The sequence below is a fragment of the Sapajus apella genome, unplaced genomic scaffold, assembly GCF_009761245.1.
Source record: "Sapajus apella isolate SASKATOON/1434 unplaced genomic scaffold, GSC_monkey_1.0 scaffold59, whole genome shotgun sequence".
Classification (NCBI taxonomy): Eukaryota; Metazoa; Chordata; class Mammalia; order Primates; family Cebidae; genus Sapajus; species Sapajus apella.
Genome location: NW_022436999.1, coordinates 11,143,916 through 11,156,281, shown reverse-complemented (window position 1 = coordinate 11,156,281; position 12,366 = coordinate 11,143,916). Strand labels below are relative to the sequence as shown.

Here is a 12,366-nt window from a genome sequence, read left to right as displayed (position 1 = left end):
TTCTTCCAAACTTCTGTTAATGTTGATAGGTTGGCCTCCTCCCATGAATCACAAATGTTCTTATGGCATTTAGTGAATTCTTTCTAGAAGGTTTTAATATGGTAGTGGTAGCCTTATGAAATGTATTTCTTAAATAATAAGAATTGAAAATTAAAATTCCTCCTTGCTCAATGGGCTGCAGAGTGGATGTTATGTTAGCAGGCATGTAAATAACATTTATCTACTTATACATCTCCATCAGAGCTCTTGGGTGACCAAGTGTACTGTCAGTGAGCAGTAATATTTTGAAAGGAATTCTTTTCTGAGCAGTAGGTCTCAACACTGGGCTTACAATATTTAGTAAATCATTCTATAAAGAAATATGCTGTTATCCAGGCTTTGTTGTTTTATTTCTAGAGCATAGGCAGAGTACACCGAGCATAGTTCTTCAGGGTCCTAGGATTTTCAGAATGGCTAATGAGCACTGGCTTCAATTTAGTCACCAGCTACATTGGGCCCTATCAAGAGAGTCAGCATGTCCATTGAAGCTTTGAAGCCAGGCATTGATTTCACCTCTCTAGCCATGAAATTCCTGGATGACATCTTTCAATAGAATGCTGTTTGGTGTACATGAAAAATCTGTTGTTCGGTATAGCCACCTTCATCAATGATCTTAGCCAGATCTTCAGGATGTATTGCAGCAGCTCTACATCAGCACTTGCTGCTCTGCCTTGCACTTTTATATTATGGTCATCTCCAGGGTTTAAATCTTCTTTTCTTAAACCTCATGAACTGACCCCTTCTATCTTCCAGCTTTTCTTCTGCAGCTTCCTTCCACACCTCTCAGCCTTCATAGAACTGCAGAGAGCTAGGGCCTTACTCTTGATTAGGCGTTGGCTTGAGAAAATGCTGTGGTTGGTTAGATCTTCTATCCAGATCGTTAAAACATTCTCCATATCAGCAGTAAGGTTGTTGTGCTTTCTTATCATGCCTGTGTTCTCTGGAATGGCAATTTTAATTTCCTGCAAGGACTTCTCCTTTGCATTCACAGCTTGGCTGCTTGGTGTAAGAGGCCTAGCTTTTGTCCTATCTTGGCTTTTGACATGCTTTTTCACTAAGCTTAATCATTTTATCTTTTGATTTAAAGTGAGAGATGTGTGACTCCTCCTTCCACTTGAACACTTAGAGGCTATTGTAAGATTATTAATTGGCCTAATTTCTTTTTTTTCTTTTTTTTTGTTTTTGTTTTTGAGATAAAGTCTCGCCCTGTCACCCAGGCTGGAGTACAGTGGCGTGATCTTGTCTCACTGCAACCTCTGCCTCCCAGGTTCAAGCAATTCTCCTGCCTCATCCTCCCAGCCTCCCTGGGATTACAGGTGCCTGCCACCATGCCCAGCTAAGTTTTGTATATTTAGTAGAGTTGGCGTTTCGTCATGTTGGCCAGGCTGTTCTCAAATTCCTGACCTCAAGTGATCCACCCCCCTCGACCTCCCAAAGTGCTGGGATTACAGGCATGAGCCACCATGCGCAGCCTAATTGTCCTAATTTCAATAGTGTTGCATTTCAGGGAATGACTAGGTCTAAGAAAAGGGAGGGACATGGGAGAATGACTGGTCAAGGGAATAGTTGGAACATACGTAGCAATTATTGATTAAGTTTACCTTCGTAGATGGGTGCAGTTTGTGGCGCCCCAAAACAATTACAATAGTAACGTCAAAGATCACCATAACAGATATAATAATAATAATGAAAAGGTTTGAAATTATTGTGTGAATTATAAAAATGTGACAGAGACACAAAGTGAGGCATGTGCTATTGGAAAAATTGTGCTGATAGACTTGCTCAGTGCAGGGTTGCCACCAACCTTCAATTTGTAGAAAAATATTCAATATCTGTGAAGTGCAACGAATGAAATCGTAATAAAACAAGGTATATCTGTATTATTCTGTAAAGAGCTACAATGATGAGGATAAAGCTAACAGCTCTCTCTTTACAACGTCACCTGTTGTAATCCTCTCTCACACTTAGGTTTTTTGCTGGCATTGGTACAAGGACTTAGGATCACATTCACTGTAGGAGACCCAGGAAAGGTCACGATAGTCATTACATAAAATTAGGTATTTAGAGCTGTTAAAGAAAAAAAAAGATTAAAAAACATAATAAAGATGGTAAGGCAGACTTAATTCAAGGGAGGCATGGTGAGGGTTGCAGGGACCACTGCCATAGGGTCTTGCAGTGGAGGAGTGAGCCTGGACTCTGACTCCAACAAGGACAAGTGGGGGTTTATAACCACCGAGCAGGGTACAGGTCAGTGGATGGAAAATTATCAAGAGGAAACTTCAAAAATAAGGGGTTACTGACTAAGCCAAATTGATACAATTATTGCTGAAGGCAGGCCGGGTTTATAAGATACTAGGGGGTGTTCAGATGCCAAGGTTGGGGAAATTCCCCTTAAACTCACTGCTGTAGTTTAGATGTTTGTCCCCCTAAGCCTCCTGTTGAAATCTGATTCCAATGTTGGAGGTGGGGCTCTAATGGGAGATGTTTGGGTCAGGGGAATGGATCCCTTATGAATCCATTAATGCCTTCTCTGGAGGCAGATGAGTGAGTTCTTGCTCTATGAGTTCCTGCAAAAGCTGTTTGTTAAGAAGAGCCTGGTACTTCCCTCTGCCCGTGCAAGCAGCTGCTCTTTCTCGCTCTCTCTGTCTCTCTGCCTTGCCCATGTTTTCTCCAGTCATGTACTCTCTGTACAGGCAAGCTCCCTTTCACCTTCCACCCTAAGTGGAAGTAGTCTGAGACGCTCACCCCATGCACAGTCATGAACCGTCCAGCTTGCAGAATCATGAGCTAAATGACTGGTTTTTTTTTTAGACTGAGTCTTGCTCTGTTGCCAGGCTGAAGTGCAGTGTTGTGATCTCGATTCACTGCAACCTCCACCTCCTGGGTTCAAGCGATTCTCCTGCCTCAGCCTCTCAAGTAGGTGGGACTATAGGCATGCGCCACCATGCCCAGCTAATTTTTGTATTTTTAGTAGAGATGGGGTTTCACGGTGTTGGCCAGGATAGTTTTGATCTCTTGACCTTGTGATCCGCCCACCTCGGCCTCCCAAAGTGCTGGGATTACAGGCCTGAGCTGCCATGCCCAGCCTCTCTTTCCTTTATAAATTACCCAGCCTTGGCATGCCTTTATACCAACACAAAACAGACTAAGACACCCATTTAGCAGTGTTCTTGCACAAACTGGATTCAGCAAGAACAGAGAGAGAACCCCAAGGTCAGCCTAGTCAAGCAGGGGTCTCAGGGGCTGGATCCAAGTTTTGATAAAAAGAGGCAGTCTTTGTCACAGCCACCGAGAACATGTAAGCAGGCCAGACTTGGAAAATAAGAGTAACCCTTTGTAAGTGGAGAAAGACTGCGAAGAGATAGGATATTGCTCTGACCTGGGTTAGAGGATCATGAGCAAGCCTTCCTTCTCTCACTTTTGGTTTCAGATGTTCAAGACTGTGTGGGTACCTTTGGTGGAAGTGAAAAGAGTAAGAAAGGCTGGGAGCTTCTGGGCTATGAGTAGTTTGGGTTGGTGGAGGGAGGCCTGCTACCCTGAACAAAAGGAGGGGCCAGGGGAGTTCCCAGAGCTGCAGATATGAGGCAGGCACCTGGGAATTACTGAGAAGGTACCTTGGGTTTCCTTTCAAGTTGCCCATCTCATTTCACAGGTTAGTGAGAGGGACAAGGATTCAGGTTCACTGCCCCAACCAAAGTGGAGGGGCTATATTTGTCCTTGAGTTCCAGATATCGGTAGTTGGGTGGTCTTAAATATAGTCAAGAATGTTTCCTTAATGACAACCACACCAAACAAACTTCTATAGGAAATACAATCTTCTTTTTAGAAGAAAACCTGAGCTCATTTACTGCATTATCTTTTTATATACATCTAGATTTTTATAGAGGCTTGAAATTCACTGATAGATGAGAAACCGAGGCCACTATTGACAGGAACTGTGTATGTTAGTAAATTGTGTATGTCAGTAAAAATGTTAGTAAATAAGGGTGGCTGAGGAAAACCAAGCCTCTGGGATTGTATTGAACAGTTTCATAGCTGTGGTGCTGGGAGTGAATGGGAGAGGCCCGGCTTCTTGCATATGGGGGTTGGCTGGTGAATGAGGAAATTTAGCAGGGCTGGGTTGATTTTTCTCTTTGAAAAGACGTTGTGCCCAGATGTCATACATATTATTTAGCTTGAATAGATATGAAATATTCTGGGGAAATAAATATCAGTCCCTGGAGTGCAGAGACTCCCTGTTGCTAACTTCAGTTCCCTGTGCTTGTCTCTTAAGTTGTGTGAGTACTCCCTTGGCTTTTGGGTAAGGTACTTTTCTTCTTTTGTCTTTTAAAATTCCACTAATTACTTCATTTTTCTTTTAGCTCTAGAGAAAGCCAGAGTGTTTTATTCCCTGATGAGCATTTGAGAACTGAATCCTTTAATTTATCTTTTGATCCACCTTCCAGGACATGTGCGTGCATGCATACACGGGCGCATGCACACACACACACACACACACACACACACACACACACACACAAGATTTATCAATCTCTCTCTTGCTTTTGCTCTTTGTGACAAGCACATCTTTACCTGTTTTTTTTTTTTCCTTGCAAATTTGAGCATTGATTCACATTTCAAACCAATTGTTTCTTGCTTTGCTATTGAGAACATGACATTAGGGAGACTCAGAACAGTGCATTTCAGCTCACTGTTGACTCATGTTGGCTGATTTGAGCAGCAGCAGCTCAGGCTGGTGGCCTTTGGGTTCAAGGTAATGTGCCTGAGTAGCTGCCCCTGCAGCTCTGAGAGGACAGGTAGGGCTGGAGGGACGAACAGCTGGGACCCTTCCAGAATTCTAAATGGTCATGTGAAACACAGAAACAAGGCGGTTTACATCAGGAAAAGGTGATAAAGGTAGAACAACTTATTAGAACAGGGAACAAGATAAAAGGAGCAGTAGGGAAAAGAATGAAGCCAAGCATATAGTCTGAGGCTAAGATAGTACTGAATAAGTCAGCTGGTAAAGTCTGAAGGATAAGGTAGTAGAGCTGCTCTGAATATTGAAAGCTCTTATTTTGGTAGAAGGTAGTCAATTCTTGCTGGCTGTGTTATATAATTATGTGTCCATGTTTTGACACATACGTTGCTTTCCTCTATTTTTAAGGTTGTTTTGGAAAATATTTTAAAAAATCTACAGCAAATGGCAGGACCCCAATTAAAATGATAAATGGAAAATTTATTGACTCATCCAGGGGCGAGGCTGTCTGGGTTTGGCTGGACTGAAGTATTCAAAGTAAGATCTCACTTCCCTGCCTCCCTCCTTCCCTTCCTCTTCTCCTTTTCTCTCCACTTGCTCCGCTTTCTGCATCTCTGCCCCTTCTTCTTCACCCTGCATCCGCCACCATAAACCTCTCCACTTCCTCCCCTCTCTCTTGCTTCTTCCTTGCATCCTCCCCTGGGGCTCTCCCTCTCTCTGACTACCCTCTTCACCCCACGCTGGCCTCCCCTCGCTATTGCTTGCTAATCTCGTTTTCATCACTGTGATTTCTCTCTCCCTCCACCTCTAGCTGCTACTCTCTCCTCATCTGCCTCTTCACCTTCACACCTCATGCTCCTTTCTCTGTCTGCCCTCACTTTGTCCCTGTTGCTCCCTGGCCACTCGTGGCTTCCTTTATCTCTCCTGCTCTGCCTTCCACTCTTTCTCCTTCCCCCACTCCTTATTCCCTCTCCCCAGCCCTCTCATGGTTCCGTTGCTCCCTGTGCTAATTTTGTTTTAGGGCTGACTGTCCTCCATGGTGTCCTCCCTGCTGCTCCAGACTTGGATCCCCAGCTTGGCTTTCCCAGTAGAAAAAGAGTTTCCCTTTCACAATAGTTTCAGCAAAAAGTCTCAGGATTGACTCTCATTTGGCTGATGTGGGGGCCAAGAGGCTTTAGAACGGAGGAGAGATGGTGACATCCCTTTCTGAACCATGTGGACTGAAATTCAGATTACATCAAAGTGTTGGAGAAGGGAAACTGAGGTCTGCATTCAGAAGAAAGGGGATTGGATACCAGGCGGGCACAAAAACCGAGGCGCCGTTACTATTCCCGTCGGCCAGGCTATTGGTTGGCAGTTGCTGTAACAAACAACGCCCACATCTCAGTAGAATACAAAATAAAGGTGTTTTTTTTTTTTTTTCTTCCCTTTGCCACGGTCCAGTGCATGTGGGGCCGCCTTCCACAAGCCTTCCTCAGTGCGGTGACTCAGGTGAGCTCCGGCTGCACCGGAGTCCTTCACGCCCGGGGCACGAATAGGAGGAAAAGAGTATAAAACAGGCCTTTATTGTGACACTCATATGGTGTAGAGAATTTCTGCTCACTTCCCATTAGCTGGAACCCAGTTCCTGCTCTTGATCTTCCCAAAAAGATGCTGGGAAATTTAGTGTTCTTATGTGTCCAAAAAGAAAGTGAACGTGGTTTGGGGAGCGCGCAGCATTGTTGTGGCCATAGTCGGGCTGTGTGGATACGTAACTGGATGACAGGAAGCTGGAAGTAAAGCAGTATAAAGTGAGCGCTGGGCATTTATGAGATGTATGTATATGCTTTCCTCTGAAATGCCTTTCATCCTTTGATTCTAGACCTTGTCCTGAAATTCTGCTTTTCCATGAAGCCTTTCAAGGCACTGTATAAGTGCTTGGACTTTGGAACCAAATGGCATGAGTTAAGTTTCAGCTTCCCCATTTTCTAGGAGGTGACCTGGAGCAAATCAACCTCCCCAAGCCTTTGTTTCCTCCTCTCATATACTGTGTAAAAAAAAAAAAAAAAAAAATTAATAAAATCCAGATTTAAAAAGCATTCAAACCACTTGAGTGCTTGTGATGTTTTCTTTTTTTAGCTGTAATTTTCCTTAGCAACTCAGTGAAGCTCAGCAAATCAGTGGTACATCTGGGTGTGGGCTGTGGTGTACGCTCCCATTCTCTATCCACTAGAATCTTACAAGTTCAGAGCCAAAGGGAAGTTCAGTGGTCACCATTCCAGCCTACCCATTTTACAGAAGAGGAAACTGAGGCTCAGAGAAGCCACCTGATTGTGCACACAGTCACACAGTGGCAGAGCTGGAGGTAGGTCCCATGCCCCCCCAATTCTGTATCTCCTGATTCTGCCTCTGATAGCCTGTGGCTCCTCTCTCCGCTGTGGCCTTTTTCTTTTACAAATCGTGTTACCTCAACACAAAACCTGGAAGCCTAAAGTGAAGGCTCCTCAGTTCTACCACACAGCTCAGGAAAAAAAAAAAAAAAAAAAAAAGCCTGGCCAGTGTGGTGGCTCACGCCTGTAATCCCAGTACTTTGGGAGGCAAGGCGGGTGGATCACCTGAGGTCAGGTGTTCAAGACCAGCCTGGCCAACATGGTGAAACCCCATCTCTACTAAAATTACAAAAAATTAGCTGGGTGTGGTGGCTGGAGGAGAATCGCTTGAACCTGGGAGGCGGAGGTTGTGGTGAGCCAAGATCAGGCCGTTGCACTCTAGCCTGAGCAACAAGAATGAAACTCCATCTTGAAATTAAAAAAAGAAATAAAAAAAGCCTGTTCATTAGGTTCTGGGTTCTCGCTCCACACCCCCTGCTCCGTATTAAGTGTAAATATCTTTTCTGTGTTCTAGATATAAGACTGTGGTATCTACAGAGACTGTGGTTTAAAATTTGTGGGTTTTACAGAGATGGCTGCTGCAGCTCAATGAGAGGTGATAAAGGCATAGGTAATTGCTGTAGAATAATCCTGCTGCCAAGAAGATGATTGAACTCCTACACAGAAGGTGAACAGATGGTATATTTATTGAAATTCATAGTCTGTGAGATGGAATAATTAACTGATGGTTAGGCACCCTCATTTCAGATTGAGGGAGGTTCTCAGAAGAACAAGTGTGCCACTAGGTGGCATGATTATATAGGGCCCAGGGTGGTCTTCTCAGTGAGAGAGGCTGGATTCTGTGCACTCCAAAGAATCACTTCATTTCCTAATTGGGATGACAGATCTTCCCTGTGGCTAAGTGGAAAACCACCATGTTTTTAAAACTTAAAATCACTTTAATTATAAAATAAATATTTACCACTAAGGACTCTTGGATGGAGAAAAAGCAGTCAAATGACAGGATGTCAAATCACCAGAGAGATGGGGTCATGGCTTGTTGGGGGGCAGTTTCTGGCCCAGGAGTAACTGTGGTTTCCAACACTGTCTCCAAGCATTGGCCCATCTGGGCACAAGGGCATTTGCTCCCTGCCGGCTGCCTCAGTCTGCAGCCCTGTGCACTGCTTGCAGTGCAGAACGGCAGAAACAACACAGGCTCTAGAAGCCTCATTTGTGGAGGTTGATATAATTAATAATATTATATCAGAGGAAGAATGAAGGAATCCATTGTGAACTAGTGTGAAGGAATGGAGGAAATGATTAGATCACAAAGGTGGGTTGATAACAAGTTTAGCCCCTGATGATTTCCTATCCTTATCTCTGTTGTTTAGTTAAATTATATTAAAAAAAAAAGTTCTCACTCTAAGGCTGACCCCTCTGGCTTCCAAATCTAGAGCATCCAGAAACTTTGGGATGCCCACACCTTGCTGATTTTGTGTGGGAACCACTTTCTGCTTGTGTTTGATTTCATAAATGTGTGTACTTTTCAGCTCAGCAAATATTCATTGAATCTTTTTCTTGTTCAAGCCGTTCCTTTTTGTGTCTAAGTTTTCTCATCTGCAAAATGAAGATAAATACTTGTATCGTAGGGTTGTTGTAATGATTAAATAAGTACTTTTATGTAAAATGCTTAAAATAGGGCCTAGCGAATAGAAAGTACTCAACGAATATTAGCTGCATTTCACTATTACTGTCACCCCACTACCTACTGTTGCATTAATGCTACCTCACCACTGCTGCTGCTGTTGCTGCTGCTACTATGTATTACTACTATATTGTTGTTACTACTGCTACTGTTACTCTTGCATTATTATCAGCGTTACTCCTACTATTCTTACGTAATTGGATTTTTGAGTTTTTATTGCCCTGAATTGAAAAAAAAATTAATCATGTCAATTTAAGGTCTATTTATTCTGCATTTTTAGGTAAATATTAATTTGGGAAATTTTTTCTTTGACCACTTCTCTTCTCCTCAGAGGATGAGCTAACCTCCAGCCTGGCAGTGTGGGTGGGGACAATGTGGTTCACGATTTCTCTCTATCTGCACTGGGCTACCTTGTCATTACTGCAGTTTGTTCTTTGCTTTTGCCCTTACACATGTCTGACATCTCAGCTGGCCTCTTTGGAGCCATTTTTTTAAGACTTGGTGGGTGTGAGGGATGGGATGGGTAGAAACCGGCGAGAATTTTCCAGATCTTCTCTGGCCTTGGGCTTTGTGAGGCTTGGCTAAGGTTTCTTGCCCCATGTACATCACTTATTCACTGCTGTGAGGACCAAGCTGGAGCAGAGGTCTTCCTGCAAGGTGGACAGGTTCCCTGGGCTATCCCCTGGGAAGTAGTGTACAGACTCCTTTGTCCTGGCATCCCCACACTGAAGTGAGGTCTAATCACGTAATTGCCTGCTTCATCTCCATGTTCCTACTCATAATGGAAAGGATTTTGGGAAGAGGATAGAGTGTCCTTGAGAAATGCTTCTAAAGTCATAGCACAGAGAGGACAAGTTGAAGCTCAAGTATATTGTCAGCTATGAACTGTGCTTTAACAGTTGCTCTGGAACAAAATACTTGGCTATGGCCAGCTACGCATTCAGACTGAAAATGGGTGGTGGTGATCAGGCCAGAATGAGTTAATGAAAGATGCAGGTTATAGACTACACAAATAAATAAGAGTTTTTTGGACTGAATACAGGCCCATTCAACATAGGTCAGTAAAATATGCCAAATAGGGACCTTGTCACACTTTAAAAAATGAGTATATAATAGTGTCTTCACTTATATATGTTATGCTTTAAAATACTTTGCTTTGATATAGGTAACAGGGGGATGAATATAGCAAACCACACTGTCATGTATGTACCTATACAACAATGCTGCATGATGTGCACACGTACCCCAGAACCTCACGTACAATAAAAATATTTTTTATAAAAACTTTGCTTTGTGCAGTTTAGATACTCAAAGAATTTTATAATTTTGCATTATTTATAAATATATAACCCTGTCCCCCTCCTCCCATATCAAATACTCAAAAAGAAATAGTTAATAAAGTTTCCTTTTATGTTTTACTTGGGACCAGAATTAGTTGCTTGTTAGAACTGAGATTTATCTGATTAAATTGTGATAATCTAAGACAGAGGTCAATAAACTATGGCCTCTCTGCTTTGTTCCACTGACTGCTTTGTAAGAGCAAAGAATAGTTTTTACAGTTGTAAATGGTTGGGAAAAAAAAAAAGAAATTTCATGTGAACATTATGTGGAATTCAAGTTTCAATGTCTGTAAATAAAGTTTTATTGGAACACAGCCATGCTTACTTGTTTACATATTGTCTGCGGCTACTTTTGCACTACATTGGCAGAGATGAGGAGTTGCAACAGAGACCATATGGCCTCCATGGAAAATACTTACTATTTGACCCTTTCCAGAAAAAGTTTGCTGACTCTTGGACTAGGATGTGGATAAAGCATGAAATAAAGAGGAATTTAAGGAGCTAGCATTGCATTTAGAATTTTCTTTACACCGTCTACAGGTAAGAGCAAAATGGCCTCACAGTGGAGGCATGGATCTTGTGGAAAGTGGGTGGGAGAAGTTGTGCTTCCATCAACCAGTGCATGGTGCTGTGTCAGTTCCATCCCTCACTTGCGGTTCTTAAAGCCTGCTGTTATTTTATGCCACCTGCATAACCTGATTTGCATCTTAAATTAATATCTAACTACCACTTGGACTTTATTCAGAATAAGGAGAATGGCTTTTATGAAGCCATCTGTAGATGAAAAATAAATAGCAGTGAACAGTCCTGGAATATGTGATTGAGAGAGCTACTGCACAGCAAAAGACACGCACAGCTGATTTGCTCCCCAAGTCAAGAAGATACCAAAGAAATTTCAGTATTTGCAAGATGAGGGAGGCAAGCAGAAGCCATCTGGGAGATAAAAATGAAAGCCATTTGGAACCCATAGACACACACGGCTCAGGGACTGGGTCAGAGCTTGTCCTCTCGTTCTGAATCCCCAGCTCTCTGGTCCTCCTCGGTCTTCTGTCCCTCTAGAGCCTGGCACTTTGCTTGAAAGTCATGGAGCTCCACATCTCTTAGGGCTGCACTTGCTGCTCACGTGGTTTTTCTTGTAGATCCTCAAATCAAAGGAGGATTCCTACACCTGAACCCAAGTTCTAACTTTTCAGTGCTTTTGTCTTAATAATGTCAGAGGTTAATGACTGGATTAATATTCTCGTTCTTTTTATTTTCCCCTAACCATCTCTAGCTGCCAGTTACCCACAAAGGAGTTGTCGGGAGCAAATTGCAGAAAATGTACCAATTCTTAGCTTCTAAATGCAAAACAGAAGAGTGAAACAAAGGTTGAGGAAATAAATGTGATCCGTCAGAATACTTCTCTATGATTGAATTCTTCCCTGTAATTTACCACCTCCCCCCACTCTACCTCATCCTAGTTTTCCTCTTTGAGTAGATATAGACCTTCTGACCAGGAAAAGAGAGAAGAAAGGTAGACAAGGCATGCAAGAGAGACCTCTCTCCCTGTGTGTGTTACCTACTCTTCTTAATTTCCGTCTCAAGCTGAGTCCTGGGGTCGTGGGAATATGGTCTGTTCCACCCCATTTGATTTAGAAATATGGCAGTAGAGAAGATTTGTGTATGACATCCTGTTTGAGGTTCAGGGAGATGTCAGATCTCATGGAGGAGATCCCTGCGCTGTGGTGGTACTGCCATGTAGTAGAAACAGCAGTGAGGTGTGTCTAGGCTGGGGCAAGTCCTGAAGATCTCTGCAGACTGGAATTGCAGAGCATCCAAAGTTCCTGTGACTCCCTCCAGTGGACACAGACACCAATTGAGAGTAAACACTTGAAACCTCAAAGGGTCTTCCAGCCAGCACAGGGGGATGTGTATTGGAAAGATGTGACAGGGACGGTATCTGCTCAGAATATGCCAACATCTCGCTCCAGGGAGCTATTCAAGAAGCCTGTTGTCTGCACCAGGGACTGGATGAAATAAGTTGTGTCCCTGCCCAGCATAGGATGAGGCCCGCGCAGGATCCCATTGGGGATAACTCCAGAGAAGACAGCGACGAAGAAGACTTTGTTTTTCTATGTAATTGAGCTTTATTTTTCATATTGGGAAGAATGGAGACTCAAAGTCAGAAACTAAACTGAGTTATAGAAAATAAGTTAT

General features: G+C 43.1%; 1 protein-coding gene across 1 annotated transcript in view; it reads left to right on the top strand.

Annotated features, from left to right (window-relative positions):
- SYT16 (synaptotagmin 16) overlaps positions 1–12,366 on the top strand; it is a 280,971-nt gene that overhangs the window by 75,378 nt on the left and 193,227 nt on the right. The window lies entirely within an intron of this gene.